Source organism: Cygnus atratus, chromosome 1, assembly GCF_013377495.2.
Source record: "Cygnus atratus isolate AKBS03 ecotype Queensland, Australia chromosome 1, CAtr_DNAZoo_HiC_assembly, whole genome shotgun sequence".
NCBI classification, from domain to species: domain Eukaryota; kingdom Metazoa; phylum Chordata; class Aves; order Anseriformes; family Anatidae; genus Cygnus; species Cygnus atratus.
The window spans coordinates 106,785,846-106,803,611 of record NC_066362.1 but is presented as its reverse complement, the minus strand read 5'-3'; positions in this window follow the sequence as shown (position 1 = coordinate 106,803,611).

The window sequence follows — 17,766 nt, the reverse complement described above, 5'->3', positions numbered from 1 at the left end:
GAAGTTTCTTCTACTAACTTACCTTCTTCTACTTCTCTCCCGAAATTTGTAAGTAAATGAGTCCCCACGGATTTCAAATAAAAGCATCACATTTTATCACAAATTACAGCCTGCAGTAGTTGATTATATAACTGCAGAAGGGACACGAGAGATTTCACTATGTTTGCTTCCAGCTTATGATCCTCATTTAGTTCTCCTCTGCAAAACAAGGGAGATGAGAAATTGAGGGAACCAAAAATGCAGAAGCCAGCGTTTTATTCATACTTCATTTAGTGTTATTAAATTGCATAAAATACATGAAGTCTAAAGGATAGCAAAAGTACCAAATCACTACATGAGGTATCAGCCTTACAGTTTACACAAAACAGTCTTACACAGCAGTGTGGCAAATCAAAACATTTACAGCTTATATTCATGTATAACTAGGTACTATAATAAAAGTAACAATAATCACTCCCTCTAAAACTTGTCCAAATTCCAGACTTGGTCAAAATGATTCTCTGAAGCAAGACTGGTCCAGACCCATCATCTGAAAGTGACCCAGCACCTTCCTATTACCAAAAGGACACGTGCTGTGTATTTCAGAGGAACGAGGGATGCCCATATCTTTGAACTGATTCACAAACAGAGGACTGGTTACCCGAGGATCCCACCACACTCCGGTAGGACATGGCTGGGCCTGACACCGGTGACAGCTGTGTGTGGAAGTGGTTATAGCCAAGCATGGCAATCTATTCGACCCACGTGAAAAACCTGACATACAAATCTTTTACTTCTGTATTAAATTTGGCATTATTTTATCAAAGGAAAATGCTAAGCAAAAAGCAATGCCAGCAAGTTCTGAAATTATTGGTTTATTTTTTGCTCTTCTACTGCCTATATATACAATCCACGGTCTACCTCAAATTGCTTTAATTTTCATTATGGCCTTAATTTAAATCAGAGAACAGGGACTTAAGTTCAAAGCTCAGCTACTCCTTAAACAGAAGTGTTTATACACACTGGATTTCCCCCTTTCACATGTTCCCTTTTCAGAAAACTGGAGGGGGACTACCAATTCAAAGCATCTCTCTCCTTACCTCTTCCTAAACAGATAAGCTAAATTAAATTAATTCTGCAGCTATGTCTGCATCCTTTCCAATTTTGTGTGAATTCTTTACACATCTACATTTGCTGCTGCCACTTTGTGATGTGCACCTTCTCCCTACTTTTGAAAGCTTTGTTAAAAGACATCTATTATTGTCAACATAGATTCTAACTTACAGAAACCAAGAACACTGACAAACGTGTTAAATTTTTAACGCTGACTCTTTACACTATATGTTTAAGTTTTGCTGTTTAGAAATCTAGTTAAGTGTAATCTCAGATGTGCATAGCATTTTAATATATATTTAGAAAAGACAAAATGCTTTTGTAACTACAAAGTAAAAAATAAATATCTAAATAAATATCTCCATTCTTGGAAGGGAGGCTTTTTTTTAAACAATGTGAATTTGGGAATTCGGGTGTTTCCATTTTCCTAGGTGGCATAATACTTCTCAATCTACAGAAAGTGCTGAGCACCCACTTTTTAAACAGCAAATCCACTACCAATTTTTAATAAGTGTCTATTTCTGAAAATAGAGACCATTATAATTATCGCTGGCACTGCTATCGACATACTTTGACAGTTTCTCACACACTGTTTAAACTCTTAATGCCTTACTTTTCCCTCTTGTTGCCTCAGATATGTAAAATTTCTGATTGAATTCAGCTTCTTCACAGATGTTATGAAAATTAGTGTTTGACAATCACAGTTATTTATTATTGCTGTGCCTAACAGCCTGGTATGCAGAAGAATCTATCAAAAAACATTTGCTGGTCACTACAAACTATTTACCAAAGAAAAACTGAAGTACTGGCAAGCACAGATGTCACTGAGGTACTGGCGATATGAAAATTTTAGTAGCAGTCATTACAGCTATCATGTGACAGCATATCTTCGTATGAACTCATTAAATGACACTGAAAACTCTGAAATAATACTCTGAAATATTAGAGGCTTATAAAACAATTTTGGTCACTCAAATCCAAACTCTGCAATAAGCTTTATGCTGAGAAATCCTTGTGGTTGCGTAGGATTTACTGCAAGACTGATGCAGGCATGTACCCTTAAATAAAGTTCAAATTCCTTATTCTGAATTTCATGCAACAAATGCTTATGTTTCTGACTACATATCTACACATCTTCATTCTTCCAGTTTATCATTCTATTGCAACCCATCACTGCGTCTTAGCACAATGCAAAGGCCCACCTAAAGCTGTGAAAGCCTCATATGGCACTTCTCAGCCGTTTTTTCCCCAATTCCACAGTCCAGGAGATATTCAATTTTCGTACACTGGCCCCACAGAGTAATGAAGTTTCCAAAGTGACCACAGGTGTTTTATGTGCTAACACCATTTTATACAGGACGAAGATGCTGCAAAGTCAGGTTTGAGGTGTTTGGTTTCGTTCCTCTCCCTGGTCATACAACTCCATATAGTGGCACTAAATGCATTGCCAGTTTGGTCACAAGTTTAGCTTTCAAAATTACTGCAGACTAGAAGCTTTTGTTCCATTTCCCCATGCCGAAGCCTCCCAAAAGGGCAATCTCAGGCATACCACCATATCTCTATTTTCAGTTTCCTCTTTGTCCAAAAGGATCCCATCACTGTACTCAAGTCAGAAGACTCCATCCAATACATGAAAACAGAGTGTCTGGTTCCCACTGCAGACACCACAAAGGGCTGCTTCAGGATCAGGTGTGGTTTCTGCTTGGGCTGCAACACCATCAGGTCAGGAAAGCAAGGTCTTAACAGCACGCCAGTTCCAGGCAGGATCCTGAGGTCCAAGGGCAACTCCCAGCATCAGTCCTCTTCATCGCAGAACCACAGCCCCACTTTGTCCTTGCAAAGACAGGAAACCAGTCATTTACCTAGGCACCAAAGCAGACACCGTCTGCTTCAGTAGACATACACCAATACCACTTTTCTTTTGTTTTTAATTTTAAGACTAAAATTTAAGCTATTCAAACTTTTTTTCTCCTGTGATTGAAAATGCTAGGGAAGCTCCCTTTCCAGTTTCATTTCTAACCTATGACCTTTCCTCAATTACTGTTTCAATTAAATATGATGTACTCAAGTTGGGCATTTAAATAAACGTAATATTATGAAATGCTGGGTTACTCATTATGTTAACCTCATTAGCATGAGATTAATGTAGTGATAAAGAGATTGAACTATCTTTAACTGATGACAAACTGAAAATGGAGCACTAAAAAAGAACTCCCACCACTAATTTAAATAAACCAATTTCAGTTTTCTAATGAATTTAATGTGCTACAAAAGCTTTATCTAGCCTTCATTTAACTAAGCTGAGTTTCTCTTAGCTCCATTTTAAATACAATTATCCAGTTTCTTATTATCATCAAGCAGATGCCATTACATTCACCTCTTATCTGTAGTCATTAATCACCTTTTCTCATATGCACTACACACAATGAATCTCTGAAATGTTGTAACATGATGAAGGGGGATTATTATCTCCAACCTTCCCCACAGACAAGAAGAGAATCCTGGAATTCTGACTGACGGAAGTGGAAAAGAGGGTTCCCTCTGAAATCAAGAAGGAATGAGAGTTCCCGGTGCAATATGCAAGTTTTCATCTACATCCAATGATAAATACATCAATTCAACGTTAACTTGCACTAAAATACTGCTTCTAGAGGCAGAGCACAAATGTGAGCCTTTTTCTAAAGGTAACTTCCTTGAGTAGATACTTTCTAATACGGAGCAAAGCAGTTGGCAGACACTCTTCAATGATTTTATAGTCTCATTGCATTCTTCTTGCACACACCAGTATTTTTGGTCTTCACTAAACAGTGAAGTGAAACACAGTGAAACTGAGTTTTTTTAATTATTTACAGACATATTCCTATGTCCAGTTTCACAAATCTCTGTTCCTATTTGCAGCATGGGATGTCAAAGAGCTTAAGAGCAGACAAATAACTATTAGATGAGTTTTAAAAATGCTGGGAGGATCTTCAGAAGATTTGTGAAAGGGGGTAAGCTTAGATGAGCAAATAAATGGCTACTAATCACTACTAACCATCAATGAAACCACAATGCTATGGACACAGGAGCATTCTCTTTTCTTCTCAAATCTACATATATGAGCTTCAGGTTATGACAGTCCCCACCCTGTACAGGGCCTACTTCTGCTCTGATCTGGCTCCAAGGCACTTCCCACAGCACTCCAAGGGCCAGGGTTACCTGTCTTAATTGTCAATGCCATTAAAGCTCATCAAGTTCTACCTAAAGATTTAGATCCCCACCACTAATGCAATCTGCAGCTTCAGCCCTAGAAGCTCCCAAAGTAGAAAGCATACCTGACTGGCTCTACATCACAAGTTAACAGGCTTCTATTTCATTTCAAAACCATGGTAGCTCTTACAATTAAAGGCCAAACCTGAGACTATGACAGCTGATTCATTGATAGGCAGGCAAAAGCACTCATTCTGCCAATACACAAATGAACCAAAAAAAGCCAGACGTCCTTAGAGATTTAAAGATTTCTTTAAATATTTCTGCAGCTCCACCACCACCGCTCTCTCACTCCCCCTCCTCAAAGAGGAATGGGGAGAAAATACGATGATGAAAAGGGCTCAAGGGTTGAGATAAGGACAGGGAGATCACACAGTAATTATCGTGATGGGCAAAACAGACTCAGCATAGGGAGATAGTAAGATTTATTGCCTATTACTAACAAGCTAGAGAAGTGAGAAACAGAGGAAAGAAACCAAAAGCACCTTCCCTGCATACGCCCTCTTCCACCTCCTCCCACCGAGTGGCGCAGGGGAACGGGGGAATGGGGGTTATGGTCAGTCTATAGCGCTTCTTCACCGCCGCTCCTTCTTGGTCACTCTTGTCCCCTGTGCTGTGGGGTCCCTCCCACGGGATGCAGTCCTTGCTGAACTGATCCGGCGTGGGCTGCCCACAGGCAGCAGCTCTTCAAGAACTGCTCCAGATATGGCTCCGTACCACGGGGTCCATCCCTCAGGAGCACACTGCTCCAACCTGGATCCCCCACGGGCAGCAGCTCCTGCCAGGTCACCTGCTCCTGCGTGGTCTCCTCTCCACGGGCTGCAGGTCCAGCCCAGAATCTGCTCCGGCAGGGGTCTTCCACAGGCCGCAGCCTCCTTCAGTGCAGGTCCACCTGCTCCACCGTGGTCTCCTCCACGGGCTGCAGCGTGGAACCCTGCTCCACCATGGTACTCCACGGGCTGCAGGGGGACAGCCTGCTTCACCATGGTCCTCACCACAGGCCGCAGGGGATTTCTGCTCCGGCGCCTGGAGCACCTCTTCCCCTCCTTCTTCACTGACCTTGGTGCCTGCAAGGCTGTTTCTCACTCCTCTCACTCTCCCAGCTGCTGTGAGGTGCAGCGTTTTTTTCTCCGTCTTAAATATGCTCTCACAGAGGCGCAAACAACATCACTTATTGGCTCGGCTCTGGTCAGCAGTGGGGCCCTTACCTAACATGGGGCAGCTTCTAGATCCTTCTCACAGAAGCCACCCCTATGGCCCCCTGCTACCAAAACCTTGCCAGGTAAACCCACTACATATATATCTAGATATATCTATATATATATCTGTTATGATTTAAAGTTTCTCTAAAATACAATAAATTGCAAATTGCGAGGAAAAATATCCACAGATGTATTCAAAACAATATAAATCCTCCTTTTTAGAATTTAATAAGTTAATCATGAAGTCGAGTTGCTTCAAGAAGGAAGAAAACAGTTGTAAATTCACTATGAAGACTGTATCATTTGAGATCACTTGCAGAGAATGAGAACACAGCAAAGCAGTTCAAAGACTGACAATGTAAGTCTAATCAGTCTCACTTAAATGCACTCATTGCAGAGGAGCCTCTAAAGTCCCATTGGATGAAGTGGCTGATCCACAAGGATTTAATTGATTAGTCATCATCGGGGCTACCTTTACAATCCTGAATTTCACCAAGATTATTATGTTTTATTTCTGTTTGGTAAACTGCTTAGAAAGACACACAGCTTTTCTCAGGACCATAAAAAAAAAAAAATCACCAATGTGTTTTTTTTCCCCTTTGTCATGCCAGTTACAGAAGAGGTTATAGTTTCAGGAAGTTGGCTTAAGTAGCATAAGGTGTCCATGTCTTGCCAGAGAAAACCAAGGACTCCTGCCAGAGCCTGCGTCAATTACACATTTGTTTTCCCCACTGATGCATAACATTGAACAAAAACTGTTCTGGCAACTGGAACTTGAATAACTCTGCTAGCCTTGCACTTGCTTCATGCATCTCACTCACAAAAACAGTCTCCACGGCTTCAGAAGCAAAAGGTGGCAAACATTTTCATAGCTGCACAGGTTTCTTCCTCTGGAAGAAATGTAATGGACTGAAGAGATCCTGCCAGAGTAACCCCTTACTCACTTTTCTTGATGTCTGACTGTTCTGGTAAAGCTGACGATGTACTATTATGGCAGAACAGATTTTAAGCCTCCATAAAAACATTACTACATATCTCATGGAACAGCAAACACAACAGCAATTAAAAAGGGCTAGATGCTATTTATATCTGAGTTACTTTCCCCATCAATAAGACTAGCCAGAAAACAGAAAAAGTAGAGTGAGTGTTACAATTACATATACGTATGACATTTGCAAAGGTTTTTACTGTTGTGATGTTTCTAAAATATGATAATGGCAGTTCATGATTACACAATACACTGTCAGAGATGTTTTCCTGGCCTCAGGTAATTAACTGGGGAGGAGAGCAGTGAAAGGGAAAGGTAATTTTTAACCAGATACATCTGTACGGGAGATGTTTTCTTCCATTACCTATAAAGATCAGACAGAAATTAGAGCACAAATTCATCACCAATATTGTAGAATTGCTGTAAAATGAGAAATTCTGAGAATTGATGCAAAATCTGAATTTATTAGTTTATTTAAGTGTTCTATTTGTCTGTATTACTCTTGGGGGCAGTAGTTCTCATGTCTTTTTTTTTTTTTTTTTAAATGAAGTAATCTTCATCAGACTGTCTGATCATGGAATCCTAATACTCTGGAAAAGTACAGACTGGAAACCAACCTCAAATATTCTTGCCATGATACTGGAGCTCTGTAGAAATTATGGTTTGGGGCTTTTTCCCCTCCTTTCTCGGGGTTCCTGCGTAAAACCAAAACTGTATAATTCTCTAAATCTTTGTTATTAATAGTGATAATTTTAATAGACAGGCTGAGTAATTCTAGTTTTGATGAATCACTGACCACAAATTATCAAATGGTCTTCTGCATTCATGTGGCAAGACAGGATGCCACACTGCATAGCCATAGCTATGAGCACTGCATCTTGGTACTGTAGCCAGAGAAAGCAGTTCAAGTTTCCATTTACAGGTCAAAGCTTTGACTCATGTTATTTAATTTGAGGATGCTCAAAAAGACCACCCCCAACACCCCACAGCCATATTACAGACCCTCTCAAAGCTGGGTGACAGACTAGCCTCCTGGGCATTTGAAAACCTTAAGAAAAAATACCACTACAAAATAGAACTAATCCGAAAAGAACTAAAATAAACTATATGGTCCTCAGTTACATAACCTCTTTCAAAGTGAAAATGTCAGGTTTTCGGAAATTAGGATAAAGAATATTTGAATATTTGTATGATTTTAAAGTGCTTGGTTCTATTTAGTATTGTATCAAAAAGCAGCATACAAAACCAGAAGTCGTGCTTCAATGACAAGTGCATCTGAACAATGCATTTCCTATACTTCCCTCCTGTCCTCCACATAGAGATAAAGTAATTCTAGCAAATAACTAATGGAAATGTAACTTAATTATATCCAAATGGCTTGAAGTAAAATCTTGACCCTTAAATGGATTCACTTACACTAGGCATCAAGAAGCTTTTAAGGTACTATTGAAGAACTGGTTAAGCTTAGTTTGAACAAGTGTGTGCAGCTTTAGAGACGTGATCATTGTAAAGCGTACATAACTTGTTAATGGCATTATTAAAGTCCCCCACATAGCCACAGACCAGTAATTTCCCCTTGGAATATTTTACTACAGAAGATTTTAGTAAAAAACAGAGACAATCATCACAATTGCTGTACTCAAAAAATACACACAGCCTAAAAAATCCAGATTATTCAAGAACCCAAGGTAATACTATTACTCTTCCATTTCCCAATACCTGTAATTGAAATGCTGCTAAAGCCTTCAATTTATTTTCAGACTGTAGCAGTCACACCTCACTACAGGTGCAGCTTCACCTTTGCAACTGCTCCCCTCTCTCAGAAGGAAACCAGCACTGCATAGACCTAGCCACCTACATGGCAAGTCCTCATTACTATCCTCATCATGGACAAGATGAGGCTTCACATCCCTGAAACCTCATCTAGGCATCTATAGGAAAGTTTTTACAAATCCTGTTACTAAAAGATATTCATACACGGAATGTTATTCCATTTGGATACCAGTGACATTGGTGGACTTGGGAAAGCATGCGTGTCAGTAAACCTGTATGAACTTGGCTTGGAGTGAAGGGTAGAAAATCTTGGTAATTCCCTGCTTTTCAAAACAGATACTACGCTAATACTGTATTAAGACAGTGGCGCTTTTAGGGAAGAAGGAAAGTTTGAAGTTACTGATTGTGAGAATGCATGAATTATTTGGCCAGTTTGGTTTCAGTCCTCATTAGGGTACCACATTGAAATTGTATTACTTTAGCATAAATATTTGCATGAGTTTTGTTGCAGTTCATTCCTAATTCTGGCTGATGAGAGTGCTATGTTTACAGTCCTTCTGTTGTCTGCTTGCTTTCCAAACTACATATTCCCTTACACCATAGAGTGCTCATTTAATCTTTAGATTACATATTTAACAGTTACTGATAAATATGGCCATGAATCACCAAAACTTAGCTTGCTAAGATGCGCCTAATAAAATGTTTTAGTAAGTAAAACTAGCATTTTTGAAATCTTGCTAAGTGAAAACAGCAATGAAATATCAAGCCACTGTTAACCACAATTCCAAAATGGCTTAGGAACACTGATAATTGTCAAAAAAAAAAAAAAGTAAAACCAATCAAATGCAAACTTAAACTGATCATCATTATACCCTTCTGGATGCTCAGGAAAAAACTTCTTACATAATCCAAATACTACTATTACCCCTAATTTGAAAGTATTTGTTATTTTTATCTTTCCCTCTTCATCCACAAAGAATAGACTGATGAGCTGAAAGTACTGCATTTGTGTGTGTGTGTGTGTGTCTCATTAGTTGGTGTTGGTGTGGTTTGTTTATTTTGAAATACCTGTTCTATCTCCCAAATGTATCAGCACACTTCCACTTTTGTACATTTCATAACCAAAGAGTAGGTTCAGTTAAAAGCCCTCCAAGGCTCTTCAATCTGGTTTCTAGGTAACTCTTCAAAAAACAGTACTGAAATATGAATATCAATGAAAGTAAATTAATGCAATACAACCATGTGAGTCAGTAGAAAATTTTTAGCTTGCAAAAGTTCGTGAGGGCTCTATAGAAGTTTGCCTATATATCTCTGAATACTAATATAGTAATACACTGAAATACACCTATTTATTCTATTTCCTTACCCTTACAAGATTTGCAATTAAAGGAATTTATTCATCTTTTACAACCCAAAATAAGTCTTGATTCTCAGATTTTATGCACAATAGCTGGTTTGTACTTGCACAAATAGAGTTTGAAGCTGAATTTCATCCCTTTACAATACAACTACTTAAGAGCTGGTTTGATTGTATACATTCACACTCACATTTGCCATGCTAGTTTAGTTGTCTTTATCAAACAACCATTACAAGGGGATTAATTCTGGTACATTCTTATGAGGCTCGGAGGAGCCATGAATATATATTAGCAAACTCAGGAAAAATATTATTTTCAGGGTTTTTTTGTTGTTGTTTTTAAGCAGAAGCAGTAAGCAGATGTACCAACATTCTCTCTTCTTCCATTTATCTGAAAAATTATATGGGTCTTGATATCACCATTACACAAATACAAGTTCACTTTTTTTTTTTTTAAATAGGACTACCACTAAAGCTGACCAAAACCCCTCTCCAATTATTGAAATTAACACTTTCTCATCTTTTAATAGCATGAAGTCTTGCTCATTTTTAAATGGCTACTGCCATAGCTAGGAACAGGCTGCGTGGAGTGGAAGCAAGAGGACCAGCAGGCAAACAGGAGTCCCTGGATCTGGTTGGACATGAGAAATGCTGGGAGAGCCACAGGAGCCCAGGTGTTGTGAGAGGTGCTTCTCTCCCTCTGCCCCGAAGTGAATCAGTAGTCACCCCTCCAGCTCTACACCTGACAGTGAAGGGTAGTTTCCCAGAACTGAGACAAACAAGCCTCAGCAAGATTTGCATCCTTTTTACTTTTTTTTTTTTTTAAAACAGTTTTTCTTCATTGTATGTCTAGCCTGGCCATGTACCTGTCTGAAGGGATCTATTGGAGTATCTGGGTCTAGAAAAACTGATTGTGAACATTTCAAATAAAGCAACTTATTTTCTCAGTACATGCCAGAGTGGAAATGCAAACATCAAAGAAAGGATGGTGGTGTCTGAGAAAGATGAGCAAACTTTTTCCTGCAACTATTTATAATCAGATGGTTCATCTGAGAGTGACAATGGATGCTTTTTGTTTGTATATCTGGGCATAGGTCAGTAAACAATGTTAGATATTTGCATATGGGTACCTAATTCCTGTAGATTTCAGTGGAGGACTGGAACCTAAGCACCTTTCAAAAGCGTATGAAATGTCTTTTTACCTTTACATAATACTAGAAAAATCTCACGACCTGTCGTTGAAGTCACTATATCAGCAATCAAATATAACATTCATTTTAAAGAAATTGCTCTGTCTTTATAGAATACAGAATATTTTAGGAGTTCAGAAAAAAAAAAATCTTATCATACAGGCCACTTGTTAAGATGTCTGTTAAGTCATATCTAATTTCAACCATTCTGTTAACACAGTGACACTCTTGATATGGCATACATGTACAGCCTCACTCCCAAAAAAACAGGTTACATAACCTGTGGCTTCAGATTTTAACTCAGCTACAGTTTTTGGGTCTCCCATCTCCCCAGAGAAGTATTTCTAAATCTGGCAGATTTTCCAGGATCACATATTTCTGAAAAAAGAGCTAAGTTTAGCTCTTATTTCCTGACTTGTTATAAATCCATTTCTGTCTCAAGAGAAACTCAAAAGCAGATGAACCTGTCCATCACTTTCTCCCAAAACTGACTTTGTTGAGAGACTTGTAACCCAACATAAATAATTTACCTTTATTCTCTTGCATAATTTCCTTAAAAGGACTAATTTTTAACATCTATTTCATTAAGAAGTAACTCTCAAGACTGTGCATTTAATCCTCTTTTTAATATATCCTTTATTCCTACCCAACGAAATCAAAGATGGTTGTTCAGTTACTTTTTTTCCAACAGATTAAAACACAAAGCACTTGCAGTGAAAAGACCTTTTTACATTAGCAGTAAGCTTAGGGGATATACATCCAATATCTTTTTTAATGTAATGAAGAGTACTGCAAGCTCATCATCACAAGTTACCTAGATTCCACATACAGCAAGTTTATCACTTTGGTTCCACAGTAAGAACATAGGGTTGCTGAGTTCAGCTGTCTAAAGGAAAATCCAGCAGGAAAGACTGACAGCACAGCTTTAGCTCAGTCTCTTGCCAGCACACTGTTGGTTTTTGGACCTAATACAAAATAGCTCATTTTCAAATTTGTGAAATTCAACTTAAGGTACTTATAAGACTCAATCACAACATGCAACTGACTGCTTACATTTCCATAATAATCCTAGATTAAGCTAATTTTCAAGAATTGCACAAAAGTATCCAAAACATAAATGCAGAACTGTCCACAAAAGATGAAACAAAGCCAGAAATATCATCAGTAATAACTACACTTTTTTCTTTCCTTTACCCTTACAACCATCTTCTTGGAAACAAACAAATTAATAACATTTTGAGACAACATAAGAAATAATTTATCTACCTATTTAAAAAAAAGTAATTCCAAAATTCAGCTGTAACATGCATTTTTTCCCAACTTTAAATCTGTCATCCAAAACTTTATTGAGAGATTAGATTTTCAAGTCTTGTAAGATTAGATTTGTACTGAGAATCCAAAATATCCTAGCCTGTTTTCAATTAATAGGACTAGATTTTCATCCTTATAAAAGTTAGAAGAACTCTGGCCCCAAGGAGGACAGGATTTCACTTCAAATACAGCAAATCAGGGAGGGCACTTCAGAGGGTTAATTAACGTGTAATAAACTTGCACCTAATCAAGATAAGCAGCACCATTAACATGACTGTGGAGCCTCACAATCAAGGATTAAAAAAATGACTGCTTGCAATCCTTATTACCACTTTGACTATGGCCCTATAAAAATCCTTGCCTTGTGTCACAGGAAGCAGTGACTCAGAGCAGTATCATGGAAATAAACACGTTTCCAAGCTGCCAAAGTGAAAGCCTGTCTTTACCAAGTCAGCCTCAGGTAGCCCCTGTCTACTCTGCTCTGCAGCAGGGGAGCGGACACAATGGAGCTCGCCGAGAGTTGGAGAGGGCGCACTGTGCACAGCTGAGGCTGGCTTCCTCCTGCTTCTGCAGGACCCAGGCATTCGCACAACTTGTATGCTCTGAACGTTTTCCAGGAGAGGGAAGACAGCTTTATTCACATACGTAGAGCAAGACTTCACCTGAGAGGTTAACACGCCTGGACATTAAATCCATCCTCTGAATACTCATTGTTACACCAGCCCTGGGTAGTATCGAAGCCTGTATCCCTAGCAGTAAGTCACCGTCATGTTTGCCATGACAGTCAGAAACAGAATCCGTCGGTGGATTCTGTACCATCCACCCTGATTTTCCACGATCTCAGCCTCCTACCCGTACCCATTAAACTGTCATCTGTGGGTTTACATCCTTTCTGCTTGACAGGCACCAAGAAACTTTGCAGCTCTGGTTTTTAAAATGCATTCAGAACTACGCTATTGCATCCTGAAAATTCCATTTCGCTTCACACTGTCTCCTGTTATCTTCACCATGAGGATGGCAGATTTAATAACTTTCAAGCAGCAGGATATCAGAAATACCACCATTAGAAATATTTAAATTAGACATTTGATATGCAATTCTTCACTTCCCATCAAATGTCTTCAAGCTTTTGTTGCCCACTTCAGCAAACAGGATTATTCTAGTCACATTAAGGTGTTTTCTTTGATGTGCAAATAAATGAAAAAGTTCAGATAAGAAAATTCAATATATTGTGTACTTTGCATCAGCAAATCAAATAGATGAAGTGAGGTGGTTTTGTATTGACAGCAGAAAAATGTCAGAAGGCATATTTAAAATTAAATGTAGTAATTGCAGGAAAATGTGTGTTAATATGCTATTATAATAGCAACAGAAGACTAGAGATGAAAGGGTAGAAATAAAATTAAAATAGCTCTGCTAGTTGTAACTAAACACAGCACACCAAAACAATGTGCTTTTTGTAGGTACAGGACCCCTAGACATACAGCAAACCAATGTTTTCTTGAGACATAGAACTGAGGTAATTTTGTCTACTTATGTGTACAAAGATAACTATGTCTACTTACAATGATTAAAAAAGTCATTTTGGCCTATAAAAGTTACTTATGTCAACAGTTCAGCTATTTAAGTTAAAGAAACTATCTATAGATGTTATTGGTTTCTGACAAGATCACAAAATTGCTACAGATGAGGAAAAGAATTGCCAAAAACTGTAACAGCAGTCAAGAGGTAAATATTTTAATTAGATACATTTCATAGAATGAGATTATGCTGGACCCTGCTTTCCAGAAATTTACTCTACAATTAGTTGAAACTGCTTTGTGAAATGAATGGCTTAAGAACAGTAATTTCACCATCACAGCTAACACCTTTTCTCCATTATAACTTAGCAGGATTTAGCTAAGCTTGGAGCCTTTATTACTCTAAAGGAGACTGTCCAGTCTCTGTGAAACCATAATTCCAAATCCTGAGCAGAACTAGAAATCTGTTTCTGGTGTTTCTCCAGTTCACCCTCTTACAGAGTCAAAATCATCCACTTTTTTTTTTTTTTTTTTAAGCAGATGGTAGGGAGCACCACAGTACACAGAAGGCTGGAGCACCCACACCTACAGGTGTGTGCAACTAGGGGAAGCCCCAGCAAGGGCATGCATGCTTGTAACCCACTCTGCCCAGGGACAGGGGGCCTGCAACTGCAAGGACTAGTTGCAAAAGGATGTTTAGAAATGTGTAAAGCTTATTAATGTTTAAGTCTCTAGTATTCTGCTTCATCTGTTCTATTAGTCAAATTGATCACAAATGTGTATTTCACTGATTGCTGGCTAATTAAGCATCATTAATAAATCACTAAATTAATGAAACCTCTTTGATCCTGATTTGATAAACTACATTAATCATTCAGTGTTTGCCTGTGACAGCTGCCAGCTTAGCAAGTGCAGAAATGAGATCGAGATATCAGAACTTACACAGGTAAATTGTTTTTTCCTTGTGCTCATTAGTATGCAACTCTCACCTGAATTCACAACTGCCACAGAAGACCTGCTATTCCAATTTAGCATGGTTTCCTTTAACGAATTCTGCAAAGGTGAAGAAAGAAAAAGGTTCCCTTGCTGGATTTTTAAATACAAAGAAAGGGAAGATAAAACATGGAAGACAGTTGTAAGTAAAATAAACATAAGACAGGTTAAACGAGCTCGTTCTCAGCTGCTCCTAGATAGCATTTACCTGAATTTTCCTGCAAGGTGAGACAGCCAGGTAGATAGATATCACAGAACCATAGAATGGCTCGGGTTGGAAGGGACCTTAAAGATCATCTGGTTCCAAGCCCCTGCCATGGGCAGGGACACCTCCCACTAGATTAGGTTGTTCAAGGCCCCATCCAGCCTGGCCTTGAACACCTCCAGGGATGGGGCATCCACAACTTCTCCATGAAAGCCGAATATCTGTATTCTGAGCAACAGATGAAAGGTATCAGATCAGCTAATATAAGCTAGAAACGCTGATTACACTAGTAAAAGCAAAACATCTCTCTGCAAGTGTCTCTCATAGTATTTTTGTACCACCACAGTGATTACTACTGTAGAAATGTAGGTTTCTCAGACTCCACAGCCTCCATTAACTGTGATTAAACAGCTACAGTTTCAAAAACTGCTCTGGATTTTCCTCCACACTGCTAAAGTGAAGCACCATTGAAGTAACTTGCACGAGATTGGTCTATTGGATTTTTAAATACAAAGAAAGGGAATATAAAATGTGGAAGACAGTTTTAAGTAAAATAAACCCATGACTGAAGAGGAAAGTGCTCTGCCAGATCTCCAGGTCCACTGAGGGTATTAGACTTTTTCCAGGGAGACTAATGCTGTAACCATGGCAAGGACCTCGCTAAGCCAAGTGTGTGAGCACACAATGGGAAATGAGATTCAGGACAGACAGATGTGTGCCTCTGTGATGAACTCTGGACCAGTAGACAACAGCTCTGCATCCTGGAGTCATCACCGGCCGTTCTCTGAAATCTTTCAAGCCATGTGCAGTGGCAGCCAAAAGAGTCAACACGGGACTGGGCACCACTGGAAAGGACACAGGAGAACAAAAACCCACTGCATGCATTTCTGGTCTTTGCGTCAAAGACCAGAAACTTTATGAAGAGAAACTAGAAAGGTCTTGGACTTCACTTTTTGAAAAGGAAAAAGCTGAAGAGGATATGGTCCATGTTTATAATGACATGGAGGTGGTCTACAACATGAAGGCAAAACTTTTACAATCAAAATCCTGCAATACTGGAACCAAGGGGTTCTTAACAGCAGGTTTAAGAAGTATTACACAGCAAGCAGTGAATGTCTGGAGACTTGCTTCTGTCAGGTTTTGAAGTCAGTCTCTAATGGCAGGTCCAGAAGGTGGTTGGACAAATTCGAGAATCACAGATTCATAAATGTGTATTAAATAGGACTAGGCAGGGAGGTAGTCTACTCTGATGTCCCTAACATCATCATGGATGACGAACAACTTGAGGGAACGGAATGCACAAAGTGAACAAGGCCTTAAGCTGTCCCTAAATACCGACTGTCCCTAGACACAGGGACAGACCCCAAGCCTGACTCAGGAGGCTAAAGCTTATGTTCCATTTGTTTGGAGAAAAAATCAAATCACTGCAATCAAAACAGACTCCTGTCCCTTTTAGTTTTAATTATACAGAACCCTATCTATTCAGCGTACAAAGAAAACAGCAGGCTTCAGTTCCAGCCTTTCTGTCGTCTGATGATCCTTACCTGATCATGCAGTTAGTTTATTTGGTAAGAAAACAAAGCTCAATTTTTAATGCCTGTTTATATTATTCCCAAAATTTAGCAATAAACTTATGGATTATCAAATGCATTTTGAAATACATAGCTTTTGTTTTTTAAAACACACCTTGCCTCCCTTAAAAGATTTCTTCTACAAATGCTGACTCTGCTATTGTTGAATAGGGTACACTGGTGTGGGTAATCAAACCCTGCAACAAACAACTTACTAAAAAAAAAAAATCATTTGAATTATTTGAATTCCTAGATATAATACCAAGTAGCTGACTGCTGAAAATGCTTACTCAGAAGAAACAAGAAAGAAACACAGATGTACAAGAGTCTTCTCTATAGACAGTAAATGAAAAAATGAACTTTATAACAAAAGCAGGTTGATCCACAGAATTGAATAAAAAGCAGTTTTAACCTATGCTCCTTTCAGCAAAAATCTTGGTATCCATGTCTGATTCATCTATGGAAGGCTAACAATTTTTCTTTTGGATAGCTGCAAGACACTTATAAACATAATCATTTATATTATTCTGTCCCTTGTTAGAAACTGATTGAACACATAACTGCTTAATGTTCTCAGACTTTTCCTGCTTGCTTGTTTAAAACCTTGTACTCTCCTCCAGAACCTAAGCTGCTCTAAAAGACTTCAACCAATTTCAAGTGGTTCCTCCTCAAAACGAGATTTAACATTTTTATTATGAGTGGAAGAGCAAAAGTTAACTGTAGATTTACAGGCAGTCTGTAGGCCAAAGAGTCTAAAAATCAAGTGTTTAAAAATAATATCAGGAGTAACTTTTACCATTCCTGACCATTTGCACTATTTTTAAACAGCTTTCAAAAAAGTAAGTTTCCAAATACTCTTTACACGTTAAAGGACCACAGACAGCCTATGATAGGTGAAAATGACACCAGTAAAGGTTTTTTAGAATGAAATTATTTAACTGTATTCTCAACACTGACACATACAAAGTTTAATATTCTTCCTTCAAGTGATTCAATTATTCTCTCCTGTTGCAGAGTGAGATCTTTCTTCTTCTGAACCAGGAAGGCTAATCAGCTTTCCTCCAATACCAGTATGCCCTCAGAAGACTTTCCTTGTCTCACTGATTGAAAAATGTGTCAGCCCTAATACAGGAATCCTTTAAGTTTGCTTTCATTAGAAGGAAATAAATAAATAAATAAATAAATAAACAGTACAAAACTCTAAGACTGGAAACCATTAAACAAACACTTGCATCAGTGACCAAGGCCAAAACTCACTCATGGCTTGGGAATAACAAACTCCCAAAGGAAAGTAAGGAAAAGGCAGAAACAGAGC